Here is a 16,890-nt window from a genome sequence, read left to right on the forward strand (position 1 = left end):
AATACACTTTGTTAAATATATACTAACTCCTCATTTCAAAATTAGAACACATCGTTCTCTGCACACACTAACTGTACAAAAACACTATAAATCTGACTCAAAATGAAATTAGTCTGTCAAAGAATAACACTTGTTTTCACCTCACAAGGTACATGCAGTCAATCAAAGTACACCAGGTTTCAAAATACTGGCTATCATTGACATTACAAAAACTGCATAGACTTTTATGTTTCAGTTTCACAGGTATTTGCATGCGAAACATGCAATCCACCATATTGACACCAGAAATGTCTTGGTTGGTAACTGTATGTCCACATGTACAGTAATGTTCACATTCAAAAGCATTCCAGTAAAAAGCAAACAAGTTTTTGTTTCTTTACTGTTTACCACAGGAGGTACAGTAGAAACACGGTATGATAGGACAGAGAAAGTTTTACAGTATTGCTTACAGTGAACAAAATATCCATGAAACACACAAGAGCATTCTGAACAAAAAAACAACAGCAAAAAGCCAAGATAAAAAGGGGGGGAGGGGGAGGGGGGCTATAAAAAGGCAAAAGATTTGCATCTAATCTCTGCGATCTTCAGGGTTAGGCCACATGTTTTCATCAACATCACATCTGATGTTATCCAAGTCGATGCACCTGGGATAAAACCGCCTGGTATGTCGGATCCACCGACATATCATTGCAGAAGCAGAGGTTTTTATACTGTATCTAAGGTTTGGGATATTGTTTTTGCTATTGTGGGATGTTGTGTGTTAACATTCGTAGATACTACAAAAACAGTTCATGATTTTGCTGGGAGGTATAGCTTGTCTGTTAAGAAAATGTAAGCATTGTGGAAATGTGTTCACTGACTGCATATTGGGTGAACACGACATGAAATGTGTGACTGGTATGGCCACAACAGACCGATGCTGTGCTAATTGTGTTTAGAGTTTTGCAAATGTGACAACTGTTTGGACAAACGCTTGTTAGCGACTGTAAAAAACTGTAATAGATAAGTGAAAGAAATTCCTATACAGTCGATAAAATAATTATTATCTTTTGTTTTGTGTAAAAATGGTACGATAATTTGTACATTTGAAAGTTTTATCTTGTTAGCTTGCAGTAAGAGTGTAACAAGCTAGTTTACAATGTTAGTTAGCTAATACAGTATTTTGTACTTTCAGTTTTACGATGGTCATAGAGAAGGCAATGGTCAGAGGCCATTCTTCAATAAGTCAGCGCAAAAAGGAAAATAAGTCTGGTTATTGGAGCATCATTATCTCGCTGTCTAGCTGGTGAAACTAAGAGACTCAGGGCGAGGACAGCATAATATCATTCACCACTTTAATAGCAGCAGTTATTGTGTTGTGTTGTTTTCTGAATCTTGACTAATGTTGGAAAAGAAAAAAAAAAGGATTGTAAAAAAATATTGTAGTTGTTCACTACTAAACTAAGCTAATTTAGATATGGCGCTATAGTTATTACAGTTTTTTCTGATTGCTTAATAGGGCTGAACGATTATGGAAAATAATCTAATTGCGATTTTTTGCCCCAATATTGCGATTGCGATGCGATATGCGATTATTTTTTAAGGTCTTTGTCTTCTGTATTATTAAACAAAGACAAGCAATACATCATATAGTATGGCCAATACTATATTACATTAATTTTAAACTGTTCTTTCCTGGAAGACAGACCTCTGTTATGATGACATGAGGTGATGCATGAATTGATGACTGACATTTTTATTTAACTTCTTCAATCACAACAGTATATTTGAACATACACAATAGTTTATTTTTAGCTTACAAACATCTGAGCATAAAGTGCTGACAAGGAACCCTGGTGTAAACATTAAAATGAAAGTCAGTACAATGTGCAGATTGCAGAAATATACATAAAAAAAATCAGTGGCTTTACCACACTCAGTTTTTCGACATCTGTGAACTACTAGACAGTCATTCAATTAAAAAATAATATTAAATAAATAAAACTAATAAATAAAAAATACACACATCTTACTGATCTCTGCAGTCAGTAACATTACACATAAAGTGCAAACATAATAGCAATTGTATAAACACACACACAAACACGCCTTTAAAATTTAAAGGCGTGAAATTGGACGGTCTAGTTCTGATTAGCGTCACCGCTGTCTCGGTGGAGTTTAATAAACTCGGCCGTCTGCTTCTTGCTATCTAAAATATAACCAGACACTGGTGTAAATTCTCGACTGTCTCATACTTCTGTTTACAGTTTTTTCTGATTTCTTAAGCACATTTTTTGTAACTATTGGCTAATTTTGCAAAACTCTTCACACAAATAAGAAAACCTGTCACCCAATCATCAAAACATTGTAGTTCTCTTGCAAAAGCAAACACAGCTAGATTAACTCTTCACACCTTCGTAAAAATGGTGTTTCCGTATCAAACAGTACACACAAGCCATCATCTACTAAGCACACAATGCGCCAACTGCACACCGATGGTATGAATACAAAACACATCTAGCGTTTGCCTTCCCTGTGCACAAGGTAGGCTATGTCAGTTTGAGCTCATACTTCTGTCATAGATCCATAAGCATGGAGGGATCCAAACTTCAAGTACTGGTGTTTATTCAAACACATCAAAACAAACACAAGTGTTTATTTCCAAGTATAGGATTATTTGCAATCGCCATAATGACTATATGGGTTACTTGGTCTGCAGTGAACATGCTTCCTCTGCCCCCTCCTCGTCTTCCTCTTGCTCCTCCTTGTCCTTGTCGTCCTCTTCATCCTACTTCTTCACCTCCACGTCCTCTTCCTCGGCCTCCTCTACTTCTCACTCTTTCTGCTCCCACCATTGTACTCCGCACACACAGCTTACCTGTATTATAGTGCTTAGGCTGATTGCAAAGTGAACGAATTATCTAAGAAAGTTTTCACATGTGAAAGTGTGCCAGACAGTTGGCAAATTAGTGTTAATGATAGCCATACATGTGTATACTTTTGCTAGGAGTGTGTTGGAAATTTGGTAATTGAGTGTTGTGCAGTGAATTGTGCCTACAGTCTTGCAAAGTGTGTGTTACAAAATTGCAAACTGAGTGCAAAGCAGTTTTTGTGCTTTTAGTTTTGCACACTCAGTGAGTGGTTTTGCTATAAGTCTGAATAGTTTTAGAGATTGTGCTACAGGATTCACAGTTAGTGTTTAGGCATTCGGTAAAAACTGTAATAAGTTTTCTGTTTGACGTTTAGTCAGCTGTGTGAAAACCAAGGAGGAACCCACCCGGGGGATTACAGTTTTTGCTCGTTGCTTGAACACTATAAACCCATGCTTAGACTAAAGTAACACAACTTGAAGCTTTTGTTACCATACCCCAAACACATGTACCCATACCTTAAACAAAAGTGCTGCTTTGCACTCTGGTTGCAATTATGCAACACACTTACTCCTTTATGCAACACACATGGTCCTGCATACTACACTCTATTTCATACATAAGACACTTCGTTCAAAAATGAAATTTCAGGGTGCCATTTGGAAAACACATGTATCCAAAATACAAAACACATTGGGTAATTGCAACCACTCAAATATACACCTGAAGGCACTTACTTGCAAAACTGAACACCAATTAGCCAACCACAAAAAGCCCTCAGTTTAGCCATTTCAAGAACTTTGCAAGCATGGATGGAGGGAGAGCAAGAGGAAGAGGAGGAGGAGGTCAAAGAGGCCATGCACGGACCCATATTTCTGATGATATAAGAGCAACTTTGGTGGACCATGTCATCAACCACGGCCTGACTATGAGGGAAGCTGGGCAGAGAGTCCACCCACATCTAAGCCGCTTCACAGTGGCATCTGTAATAAGAAAATTCCGACTAGAAAACAGGTCTGTCTTCACCTCTCTGCCTTCTACTCTACTCAGATGGTTTTCATAGTACTGTTCTACAGTTACCATATCAAGTGTACAGGGTATTGCAGGGTGCTAATGCTCCTTTTGCAGCCAAAGTGGTAGTTTCTGTGAAACATAGCATGATTACTTATATTGAAGTACAGTGGATGACACAGTACATACAGTAAAGTACTGTAAGAAAAATAAGCAAACCGATGACAATATGTGGTTGTATTTCTCTAGAATGACTCGAAGACCTTCTGGGGGAGGACGCCAACGCCTGTTCACACAACGGCAGGAACTTGCTGTTGTGGACCTAGTGAGGGCAGACAATGCCATCCGTCTCCACCAGCTACGACGGAAAATACTTGCAGACAGGCAAGTGTTCAGCAACATAGACCATGTGAGCATCACCACCATCAGACGCATCTTGGGAAAACACAGCATCACCATGAAGCAGCTCTACAGAGTCCCATTTGAGAGGAACAGTGACGGGGTCAAAGGACTTCGAGCTGAATATGTACCAATATGCCTTCTGAATGAACAATGGAAATCAAAGACTGCAGTGCTTTATATAAAGTAGACTAGTGTGTTCCCCCTGCTCTGTAAGTGTTTGCATATGATGCAAGTATGTGTCATTTTGTCAACAGAGTTACATTTTGACAAAGGAATGTTAGGTTTTGATAGCAGAGTTTAGGTTTTGAGAGTAGAGTTTCAATTTGGTGCAGATGTGAATGGTATATTTCCCAGTGTTGTGTCATGTTTACTTGTGTTTAGGGTTTTGGCACAATGAGCAAAATTTTGCAAAATGTGTTCAGGCAACGGGCAAAAACTGTAATAAAGTTTTATTTTATCTAATCTAATAACTTTAATCTCAGCCAAACCGATTTACTCACGAACAAACAAAACACTGAAAAAAGCCCAACAATAACATTTTTAGGTTGTCTAAGTGACTTATATATTACGTTTAACCCGAGCAGCGAAACTCCGCAGTGATCTGAAAATGATGTGCCGGGAGTTGTGCCGTTCTCGGCCGCATCAGTAACCCTCGAGCTCCCGGCTAGCTGTCGAGCTGGTGGGTAGCAGACGCCTCTGAAAACGTCGAAGCACTTTTGCAAATATGGGATATCTTGATAAACCGAGCAGATATTTGATGTTTACACAACTACTTTCTCGCCTGAAAATATGTTAAAAGTTTATTTTGTGACCCTGAAAGATTAGTATGAGTAATTTTAAAACTTAGTAGCGGCCGCCATTGCTGGAAACTGGAGTTTGGCTGGGCCGCGCTATGAATTCTGGGATATGGTAGTAATTTGGACAGCCTTCGGCGCGTCGCTGTGACGTAATCGGTCTACAAATGCGGCCTCAGGAGGATGCAGCCCATGAATTTGGACATGTCTAGAGTATAATCGCAGCCTTTGCGGTTAGAAAATTGCACTTGATCATGTCGCGATATTATCGCAAATGCGATATATCGTTCAGCCCTATTGCTTAAGCACATTTTTTGTAACTATTGGCTAATTTTGCAAAACTCTTCACACAAATAAGAAAACCTGTCACCCAATAATCAAAACATTGTAGTTCTCTTGCAAAAGCAAACACAGCTAGATTAACTCTTCACACCTTCGTAAAAATGGTGTTTCCGTATCAAACAGTACACACAAGCCATCATCTACTAAGCACACAATGCGCCAACTGCACACTGATGGTATGAATACAAAACACATCTGGCTTTTGCTTTCTCTGTGCACAAGGTAGGCTATGTCAGTTTGAGCTACTTCTGTCATAGATCCATAAGCATAGAGGGATCCAAACTTCAAGTACTGGTGTTTATTCAAACACATCAAAACAAACACAAGTGTTTATTTCCAAGTATAGGATTATTTGCAATCGCCATAATGACTATATGGGTTACTTGGTCTGCAGTGAACATGCTTCCTCTGCCCCCAGCATCTGGTCATCTAGCAATTCTGTAAAGTAACAATTTCCGTATTTTTACATCAATGGTATTGGTGTGTTTCTCATTGGCATATGGCAGTGCTACAAATCTTTGTGCGAAGTGACTGTACTAACCGATTCTCATTTCAAGATGTCCTTATGGTACTTGCTACAGTGTAGCGGCTCGAGTTAGGCTGGACCCGTTGGCCAGCTACCCTCAGGGTCATTCCACGGTTGATTACATGGTTCACTATTGTAGCTCTGATGTCATCAGCAATTCTATTTCTTACTCTTCCTACCCTTCCTCTCCCCCCTCCTCATCTTCCTCTCCCCCCTCCTCATCTTCCTCTTGCTCCTCCTTGTCCTTGTTGTCCTCTTCATCCTACTTCTTCACCTCCACATCCTCTTCCTCGGCCTCCTCTACTTCTCACTCTTTCTGCTCCCTCCATTGTACTCCGCACACACAGCTTACCTGTATTATAGTGCTTAGGCTGATTGCAAAGTGAACTAATTATCTAAAAAAGTTTTCACATGTGAAAGTGTGCCAGACAGTTGGCAAGTTAGTGTTAATGATAGCCATACATGTGTATACTTTTGCTAGGAGTGTGTTGGAAATTTGGTAATTGAGTGTTGTGCAGTGAATTGTGCCTACAGTTTTGCAAAGTGTGTGTTACAAAATTGCAAACTGAGTGCAAAGCAGTTTTTGTGCTTTTAGTTTTGCAAACTCAGTGAATGGTTTTGCTATAAGTCTGAATAGTTTTAGAGATTGTGCTACAGGAATCACAGTTAGGGTTTAAGCATTCAGAAAAAACTGTAAAGATTTATTTGTTCTGTATGACTGGTTTATTTCCCTGTACTCTCACCTCCCAAAGAGCTCGGGGGCTAGAAAAAAATCAATCTGTAATGCTTCAAAATTCTGTTAAGACAAAATGCTTCATTGTTCTTGTGCTTATTTTATCTGGAAATGTACAACCTAACCCTGATCCAGATTGCAAATGTTTGAGTACTCCCTTTGATTTTAAATCTAGATATTATTCATTTAAATGTTAGAAGTCTTCTTCCTAAAAATAATTTTAAAAAATTGGGAGAAAGCATTGGATACTGATATTCTTTTGTTATCTGACACCTGGGCTAATAAATCAATTACTGACGAAGATATTGCAGCAAAGCATTACAACCTTTATCGTTGTGAATGCCCAAAGTAAGGTGGTGGTGTTGCAATTTATGTTAAAAACAGATTCCACAGTACTTTTCAATCATCAGTGTCTGTTTGAGAGGAATTTGAATTTCTTGCCCTCAAGCTCCAACTTTTCAAGGGCCATTTAATTAGTATTGTAGATTCTTATAGATCCGTCTCGGCAAATAATGAGGCTTTAATTTAGTGATAAATTGTCTATTTTAGTGTAGATTCTAATGAAATCTTAATTTTAAATGGGAGTGGTTGTCTTCTGCATCAGACAGCTTTACAGTTTTTTCTGAATGCTTAAACCCTAACTGTGATTCCTGTAGCACAATCTCTAAAACTATTCAGACTTATAGCAAAACCATTCACTGAGTTTGCAAAACTAAAAGCACAAAAACTGCTTTGCACTCAGTTTGCAATTTTGTAACACACACTTTGCAAAACTGTAGGCACAATTCACTGCACAACACTCAATTACCAAATTTCCAACACACTCCTAGCAAAAGTATACACGTGTATGGCTATCATTAACACTAATTTGCCAACTGTCTGGCACACTTTCACATGTGAAAACTTTTTTAGATAATTCGTTCACTTTGCAATCTGCCTAAGCACTATAATACAGGTAAGCTGTGTGTGCGGAGTACAATGGAGGGAGCAGAAAGAGTGAGAAGTAGAGGAGGCCGAGGAAGAGGACGTGGAGGTGAAGAAGTAGGATGAAGAGGACGACAAGGACAAGGAGGAGCAAGAGGAAGATGAGGAGGGGGAGAGGAAAATGAGGAGGGGGGAGAGGAAGGGTAGGAAGAGTAAGAAATAGAATTACTGATGACATCAGAGCTACAATAGTGGACCATGTAATCAACCGTGGAATGACCCTGAGGGTAGCTGGCCAACGGGTCCAGCCTAACTCGAGCCGCTACACTGTAGCAAGTACCATAAGGACATCTTGAAATGAGAATCGGTTAGTACAGTCACTTCGCACAAAGATTTGTAGCACTGCCATATGCCAATGAGAAACACACCAATACCATTGATGTAAAAATACGGAAATTGTTACTTTACAGAATTGCTAGATGACCAGATGCTGGGACAGAGGAAGCATGTTCACTGCAGACCAAGTAACCCATATAGTCATTATGGCGATTGCAAATAATCCTATACTTGGAAATAAACACTTGTGTTTGTTTTGATGTGTTTGAATAAACACCAGTACTTGAAGTTTGGATCCCTCTATGCTTATGGATCTATGACAGAAGTATGAGCTCAAACTGACATAGCCTACCTTGTGCACAGAGAAAGCAAAAGCCAGATGTGTTTTGTATTCATACCATCAGTGTGCAGTTGGCGCATTGTGTGCTTAGTAGATGATGGCTTGTGTGTACTGTTTGATACGGAAACACCATTTTTACGAAGGTGTGAAGAGTTAGTCTAGCTGTGTTCGCTTTTGCAAGAGAACTACAATGTTTTGTTTATTGGGTGACAGGTTTTCTTATTTGTGTGAAGAGTTTTGCAAAATTAGCCAATAGTTACAAAAAATGTGCTTAAGCAATCAGAAAAAACTGTAAATCAGACTGTGGCAGAGGTGTGGTCTTTGACTTCGCTGCAGGGGAGGGGTGGTGCAGCAGGCTCAAGGGGCAGTGCCAGAGAGGCTGGTGGACAACTGTATGTTATTGTGTAATCACATCTCACCCCTTTTACAGTGACGCTGGGACCCGGAGTGAGGTACTGATGTCAGCTAGGAAGCTCGGCAGCTGTGGTCGTGACAACAATGCAAGTCAAAAAATGCTCTTGTTGCTAATAAAAATCATTACACACTGTGCCAAGCTGTCTAGACTCGTGACTGGGGTTACACAGATAACATGAGTTTGAAAAACTTCTAAAAGCTATAAGATCCGATTTTGTGCCCTTTGAGATGACTAAAAAAATATTGCTCATCTTGCTCTCCAGACTGTTCTGTGACAGCAATCTGGCGAGGAAAGAGCAGCTAACTGGTCCAGTGGGAATGTGGTGTGGCGGTTAGCTGGATAACTCGAAGCCAGTCAGTTAAGTTGATCAACAGACCTTTATTTGACATTAGCAACATAAGACCATACAGGCTAGGTCTCCAAGGCTCTACTCCGCCCGTACATACATGTGAGGGGATAGGTAGTCGCTGGCACCAGCCTGTTACAATGGCAAGGTCTCTCTCGGAACAGACACACTAGCAGCATGTAATGGTTGCCACACTATACTCACACACACTAGGAGGACTCTCCCAACGATTACAATAGTAGGGCAACCCCTCCTAGTGGTGCTGTAACACAGTAAGGGTTGTTACAGTTCATGCACCTCAGATGGACAGAGAGCTGCCAATAAAGTCAATAAAACACAGAGCTGCTGAGAATAACGTGCGGATAGACATGTAGCATGAAGAAAATACCTGTGAAATCTACTCTAGTGCATTTACAAAGCTACTAAATTGCTACTTTTAAAAATGTACTTAAATGTTTTCAGAGTTTTAGAAATTTTTCATTTTATGCCTGGTTTGCGATGAGATGAAACAAGACTCAAATGCAGTAAAATAATTTTCAGTGAAAATTTTTCAACAACGATGATCTGAAAACTACTGGCAGCCACCAATGTTACCCCTCAACCTCTTAGTAGGCACACCTCTGGTATCAATTTTATAATCCTACGTCACCTCATTCTTGAGTTGTTGCATTCAAAAGATTTTAAGAAAAACTCTGACTTTTCTTTTCAACCTTGAAGTCGAGGTCACTGAGATTCAAACTCGTCCACGAATCTTAGGAGCTGATCCTATGATCTAAATTTCAAAATCCTATTGCATTTTGTTGAAAAGTAATTTTTTGACATCTACAAAATTTTCAGAAAACTCATCCAAGATTTATTGTACATACGGCTACGGTATTGAGTTCAAAATCTTCTTGAGTTATGGCTTTCATGATTTTTTCAGAAAACTTGACCTCTGAACTTTATGTCAAAGTCACTGACATTTACACTCACCTGAAATCTTTAGTAGCTACACCTATCGTATCAACTTGAAGCTCCTATGTTGCCTTGTTTTCAAGTAAACACATTCACAAACTTAGGTGTCAATGTCACCTGCCTGAAATGTCACGCTGACATTTGAACCATCTGTCCCTCTTAAAGAACAACTAGTTCTTTTTTTAAAGACATGCCCGTTTGTGTTTAAAGAACTAACAGATACAAATTAACTAAAAGACAGTGACACATTAATGGACATCTTGGGCTAAACTGATACAATGACAATAAACAACAGTCTAAGATGTAGAACACTAAGTGAATGTGTCAATCATCCCCTGTTTCCTAATCAGTTAGCACAGACCAAAGTACAGTAATATGAGTTAGGTTTTCTGAACCGTGTCTCATTCCTATTGTGTTCATCATAACCCCCAGTCATCGTGTCTTTCAGTTCAAACTCATCTGTGTTTAAGCCATGGAGATATTACATGTTTTCCTCGAGTCCATTTATTCAGTTGTTTTACTTGCAGCTCTGACAGTCTTTCTACTGTTCTATTTACATTCCTCCAACATTTTTCACACCCAAAAGGATGGAAAAGAGCCTCCTGGACCCACACCACTTCCTTTAATTGGGAACCTGCTGCAGCTGGACCTGAAGAGAATATATCTGACGTTAGTGAATGTTACAGGGTCATACTCAAAGTCAAAGTCAAAGTCAACTTTATTGTCGATTCTGCCACATGTACAGGACATACAGAGAATAGAAATTGCGTTACTCTCAATCCCTAGATAAATAGCAAATGAACATTTAAATATATTTAAATATAAAAGTGATTAAAAATGCAAGTAAAATAATTAAAAAGTAAAAATTTAAATAAATACAATTTTACATATAACAAGAAAGCTATATAATATACAATATAATGGGTAAGTGACATTGAGTGTAAACCAGGCAGAGTAGTGCAAATAGGCAAATAGTGCAAATGGAGATTTAGTAGTGTACGGTAAGAGAAAGTGTAGCAACAAAGTCTTATGAGGTAATGGCAGTCCAATGCTCCACAAAGTGACTGGTAACTGGTGCAGGCCAGTGAGTGAATCAGAGAGTGTGTGTGTTTGTGTGTGTGTGACAGAGTTCAGTGAGACCGTGGAGGAGAGAGGGGAGAGGGGGCAGAATCGGGAGGGAGTTAAGCTTCCTGACAGCCTGATGGATGAAGCTGTCCTTCAGCCTGCTGGTCCTGGCCTGGAGACTCCGCAGTCTCCTCCCTGACGGCAGCAGCTTGAAGAAGCTTTGAATTGGGTGCGTGGGATCAGCCGCTATGCAAAGGGCTTTTTTAGTGAGACGGGTGCTGTAAATGTCCTGGAGGGAGGGGAGAGAGACACCAATGATCCTCTCTGCAGCTCTCACTATGCGTTGGAGGGTTCTATGACAGGACGCATTGCAGGCTCCAAACCACACAGTGATGCAGCTCGACAGGATGCTCTCGATGGTGCCTCTGTAGAAAGTGTACATGATGGGGGCTGGTGCTCCTGCTCTTCTTAGTTTGCGGAGAAAGAAGAGACGCTGCTGTGATTTCTTGGCCAGTGCTGTGGTGTTTTACGTCCAGGAGAGATCCTCTGTGATGTGCACACCCAAGAACTTGGTGCTGCTCACTCTCTCCACAGACGCTCCGTCAATGGTCAGAGGAGCATGTTGGGTGTGCATTCTCCTGAAGTCCACAACAATCTCCTTCGTCTTCTCCACATTCAGAGAGAGATTGTTGTCAGCACACCACGTGGCCAGGCGTCTCACCTCACTTCTGTAGTCGGTCTCATCCCTGTTGCTAATGAGACCCACCACCGTTGTGTCGTCCGCAAACTTGATGAAGAGGTTGGAGCTGTATGATGGAGTGCAGTCATGGGTCAGCAGAGTGAAGAGGAGGGGGCTCAGCACACATCCCTGCGGGGCCCCCGTGTTTAAAATGATGGTGCTGGATGTATTACTGCCAACCCGTACTGCTTGAGGTCTACCGGTGAGGAAATCCAACAGCCAGTTGCACAGTGAGGTGTTGAGCCCCAGCTGGACCAGTTTTTGAATGAGCTGTTGGGGGATTATGGTGTTGAATGCTGAACTGAAATCTATGAACAGCATTCGAACATATGAGTCATTTTTTTCCAGGTGTGTGAGTGCCGAGTGGAGTGCAGTGGAGATGGCATCATCGGTTGAGCGGTTGGGCCGATAGGCAAACTGGAAGGGGTCCAGGGAGGGGGGCAGGACAGTCTTGATGTGCTGCATGACTAGTCGTTCGAAGCACTTCATCAGGATGGGAGTAAGTGCAACAGGACGGTAGTCATTAAAGCAGGAGGGAGATGACTTTTTTGGAACCGGAATGATTGTGGTGGCTTTAAAACATGTGGGGACGACAGCCTGGATGAGTGATATGTTGAAGATGTCTGTGAAGACATCAGTGAGTTCCACTGCACAGTCTCTCAGTACACGACCAGGAATGTTGTCAGGACCCGGAGCTTTACGTGCATTGATCCTGCTGAGGGATCTCCTCACGCTGTCCGGTGACAGAGTCATCACCTGGTCACCGGGAGGGGGTGGGGTCTTCTGTGCAGTGGTGCTGTTTTGGACTTCAAAGCGAGCAAAGAAAGTGTTCAGCTCGTTCAGCAGGGGGATAGTGCTATCACAGGTCTGTGGTGGGGGCTTGTAATCTGTGATGGTCTGAATGCCCCGCCACAGGCTCCGTGAGTCTCTGCTGTCTTTGAAGTGATGAGATATTTTCCTGGAGTACTGTCTCTTAGCCTCTCTGATGCCACGGGAAAGGTTGGCCCTAGCTGTCCTCAGGCTTGCCTCGTCTCCAACTCTGAAGGCAACATTCCGAGCTTTCAGCAGCCTGTAGACCTCTCCTGTCATCCATGGTTTTTGATTGGCCCGGACAGTTATGGTTTTCGTGACTGTTACATCCTCAATACACTTGTTGATGTAGGCAGTAACAGTCTCTGCGTACTCCTGGAGGTCAGTGGTGTTGTTATAGGTGGCAGCCTGCTTAAACATGTTCCAGTCTGTAGTATTAAAGCAGTCCTGTAGAGCCTCTGAAGACCCCTCTGGCCACACTTGTATCCGCTTACGAACCGGTTTGGTCACTTTAACGAGCGGTCTGTAAGCAGGCATTAGCATGACAGTGATATGGTCTGAGGCGCCGAGGTGGGGGAGGGGAAAAGCTTTGTAAGCTCCTCTCTGGGTGGTGTAAACAAAGTCCAGTGTGTTATTTCCCCTTGTTGGAAAGTCTATGTGTTGTTGTATTTTTGGAAACACGCACTTTAAGTCTGCATGATTGAAATCCCCAGCCAGGATGAGAAAAGCATCAGGATGGGCTGTCTGCTGCTCACTGATGTGCTGGTACAGTTCATTCAGTGCCTCATTCCTGTTGTTGACATTGGAGGAGGGAGGGATGTACACAGCGCACAGGAGTATGGCTGTATATTCCCTCGGTAGATAGAATGGCCGGCACTTAATAACCATTAACTCCAGCACTGGTGAGCAGTGTTTGCAGACCTGTAATACTGTAATGTATGATAAGCATGGATGGGTTAAGGTGTTTTTTTGTTATCCAAAAAATATGGATCAATTTTCACCATCTATCTGGGAACCAAAAAAGTAGTGTTCCTGTTAGGATACAACACAGTAAAGGAGGCACTTGTTGACTATGCTGAAGCATTTGGAGAAAGGGATCCAATACCAATTATGGATGAGCTATTTCGAGGACAGGGTGAGTAATTAAAAAGACAAGATTATGGCAAATACATTTCCTGTTGTGCATCATAATTTGAAAATATATATTGCCATGTGTATGTCATTGAAATTTGTTTTGATCAAATCAGGTATTGTATGGGCTAATGGTGAATCATGGAAAAAAGATGAGGCAGTTTACGATGATGAAGCTGAAGGACAAAATCATCGAGGAGTGTCATTACCTTTTGGAAGCTTTTAAACCCTTCAAAGGTAAAAGCTGATTAATGGCTGTGGAGAGAAAACAACTTCACTCCTTTAAATTTCGAGAAATTTAGTCAAAAAATAAAATTTCTCAAAGAAGTGATTTTTAACACCTTTTTCTGAATTTTAAAGGTTTTAAATGTCTTGAAGAATCTTAAAGAAGTTCCATCAGTTCAGGACCTCTTTAGGGGTCACTTCATTAAGAAGGTAAAATATATCAGAACACAAATGATGTGTTTATTGTATATTACAGCTTAACAAATGATCAGAGATTTGATTACTAAAACATCGTCACAGATGTGGAACAAAGCAGAGTGAAGGATTCTTCCTCTGATCAGTTAGTATGTGATTATCCAAATTATTATGAAAATCAACGTTTTATACACTCTTCAGTCTTCATCAATCAGTTATTTGCATTTTTAAGTTCTAAAAATGTTTTCATCCAAAACTTGTTTGTCCCAGATGCAATTTTACTTTTAAGTCGCATGTAAAAACAATATATGAGTTTTGTGTAATATTCTGTGAATATATATTAAAAAATGCAAGAAATAAAGGTTTGTGTATTCAACAGGGGACAGCTGTGTATCCTTTCCTGTTTTCTGTTCTGTCTGATGAGAGTAAATGGGAGAAACCGTACACTTTTTATCCGGAACACTTCCTGGACAAAGATGAAAAGTTTATCCAGCGTGATGCCTTCATGGTTTTTTTCTGCAGGTTTGTAATCAACTTCTTGTCAAGACCCAGTCTACTCACAGATATAATCTAGTATATTTTTTTGTTTTGTATTTCAGGTCGCAGGGTTTGTCCCGGAGCAAGGCTGGCCAGGATGGAAGTCTTCATCTTCTTCACCTTCCTTCTGCAGCACTTCCGAATTGCTCTGCCATCTGGGGTTTCAGATGATGAACTGCTTCTATCACCATCTGATAGCCTGATCCCTAACCCTTCAAATGTTAAACTGTGTGCTGTCCCCTTGTGAGACACAGTGGGCTGATGTAATTAATTCTAAACAAGAAATCATTTATATAAAAGAAGCTGCTAATGAAATAGGTAGAAGGGGTGGTGTTTCCTTGATTCTTCTTTAAGCAAGAAAAATCAGTTTGAGACTCCGAAAGAAACCTGCGGCACCACGAGGAGCTTTGTAAGGATATTTTTAATCTCCAGTGTTGTATTCATTTAATCAGGGTAATTCAGACATGCATCTGACTAGTGCATTCAGCATACCCACAATCTACAGATGATTCAGAAGATAGAAACCTCCGTTTGTTGTAAATACAATACTATGCATTTAGGCTTAACCCAAGTGTAGACAGTCAACTGACACACCAACATCTTCAGTTACACTGAAACAATCCATTCTAACTTTTGTCAGAGTCACACCTTTCCTTGACATTTTCCACTGAGGTTCAGAAAAAGTGTTTATGAAAAGATAAGATGGGATTTTCACTACTAATACAAACTAAACTGATCTCTTTCACAGTTTATTCCATTCATCTCATTCAAATTCTGTCCTTTGCATTGATGCAGTATAAACATTAATTCACACTTCACACTGAGTTTTCCTATTTTCTCTTCCAATGGTGATTGTGTATTTCTCCTGGCTCTCCTTACATTTTCCCTTCATGGCACATAGCGGCCCCTCCCTGAGCCTGGTTCTGCTGAAGATTACTTCTTGTTAAAAGAACTTCTTTTTTTTCTTCCTACCTCTGCCAAGTGCTGCCTATAGTTCATCGTTTGATTGCTGAGGTTTTACTTCATATGTGCATGCTTTACTATGTGTCAGCATAGATTTACACTTCTGCAAATCTAAACTGTGTTATATCCAAACTTTGTTACATAATATATAAAAGGAGTTGGCAACATATAAATGCAGCTGTGTGAAACTGAATTGAGTATTGAATTGTTAACATTGTTCACCCAGAACAACGTGTGTTCTATCTTGATTTTGTGTTTACAGTTTGGTTCTGAACTTATTTTGCATATTGTAATGATTACTATTTCAGCATCAGATCAGTCAGATCTATACGGTCTCTTTATAAAATGTACTGATTAAATCTAGCGGAGCATATACTGTTAAAGATTTTATAATGAAATATATATGCTTGTTATTCCCTCTTCCACATTATTACAAAAAATATGACATGTATTCTCTGTAGACACAGGAAGAAGCCTCCAGAAGAACCAGGCTCTGCTGTGACTGGTTGGGCTCACGGGAAGAAGAGAGCCAGAGATTAATAATAACCAATAATTAAATACAGAGAGGTGTATCAACACATAATGAGTGGAAAAGGTGACTGAAGAAGAAATATTCAGTGCAGCAGCCTACACCTATTCCAACATAACAAAGGGAGGATTCAGGGTCACCTGATCCTGTTAGGATGCCTGGGTCGTCGACCCAGGGTTTTTGAGTTTTTGATATTATTTATACTTCCTAGTTTTTGGTTTCTTTGAGTTCCGTCTTATGGCTTATGTCTCTGTCGTCTTTAGTTGCTCTGTCTCCCCTATCACCTGCATCCCCTTGTCTAGTTCGCGTCTATGTGTATCTTAAGTTCCTATATCCCCGTGTTCAGTCAGTGTTTGTCTGCCCTGTTCCCACGTCTCTGTTCCCTTTGTAGTGCCTGCATGTGAGTCTGTGTCTTTGTTCAGTCTGTGTTATGTGTTTCCTGTTTTACTTTGAAGGTCTCTGTCTTTTCTCAGTGTGTTCAGTTTATGCTTCTTTGGTCTCGTCAGTTCTGATTTGCCCCAGCTGTGTTTCCCTCCTGTTACCCATTCCCTGATTGCTCCCTCTGTGTATTTAAGCCCTGTGTTTCTCTGTGTCCGTGTCGCGATCTACCGTTTTCTTAGCTGTGTGTTCTGTCATTTCTCTAGTTTAAGTTTGTTTTGAGTTTTTTTAGTTTTGTTATATTTTGAGTATTAAATTAAAGCCTTTTTTGAGTTCACGTCTGTCT

General features: G+C 40.5%; 1 long non-coding RNA gene and 1 pseudogene across 1 annotated transcript; both read left to right on the forward strand.

The window, feature by feature from the left end:
- The first annotated feature begins 10,444 nt into the window (after positions 1-10,444).
- On the forward strand, positions 10,445-13,965 carry LOC113037581 (cytochrome P450 2K1-like; annotated as a pseudogene).
- Positions 13,966-14,086: 121 nt separating this feature from the next.
- On the forward strand, positions 14,087-14,760 carry LOC113006578 (uncharacterized). Its single transcript, XR_003269778.1, has 3 exons — positions 14,087-14,152; positions 14,517-14,659; positions 14,737-14,760. It is a non-coding gene; the product is annotated as an uncharacterized LOC113006578 (long non-coding RNA).
- Positions 14,761-16,890: the final 2,130 nt, after the last annotated feature.

The sequence above is a fragment of the Astatotilapia calliptera genome, chromosome 15 (assembly GCF_900246225.1).
Source record: "Astatotilapia calliptera chromosome 15, fAstCal1.2, whole genome shotgun sequence".
NCBI classification, from domain to species: domain Eukaryota; kingdom Metazoa; phylum Chordata; class Actinopteri; order Cichliformes; family Cichlidae; genus Astatotilapia; species Astatotilapia calliptera.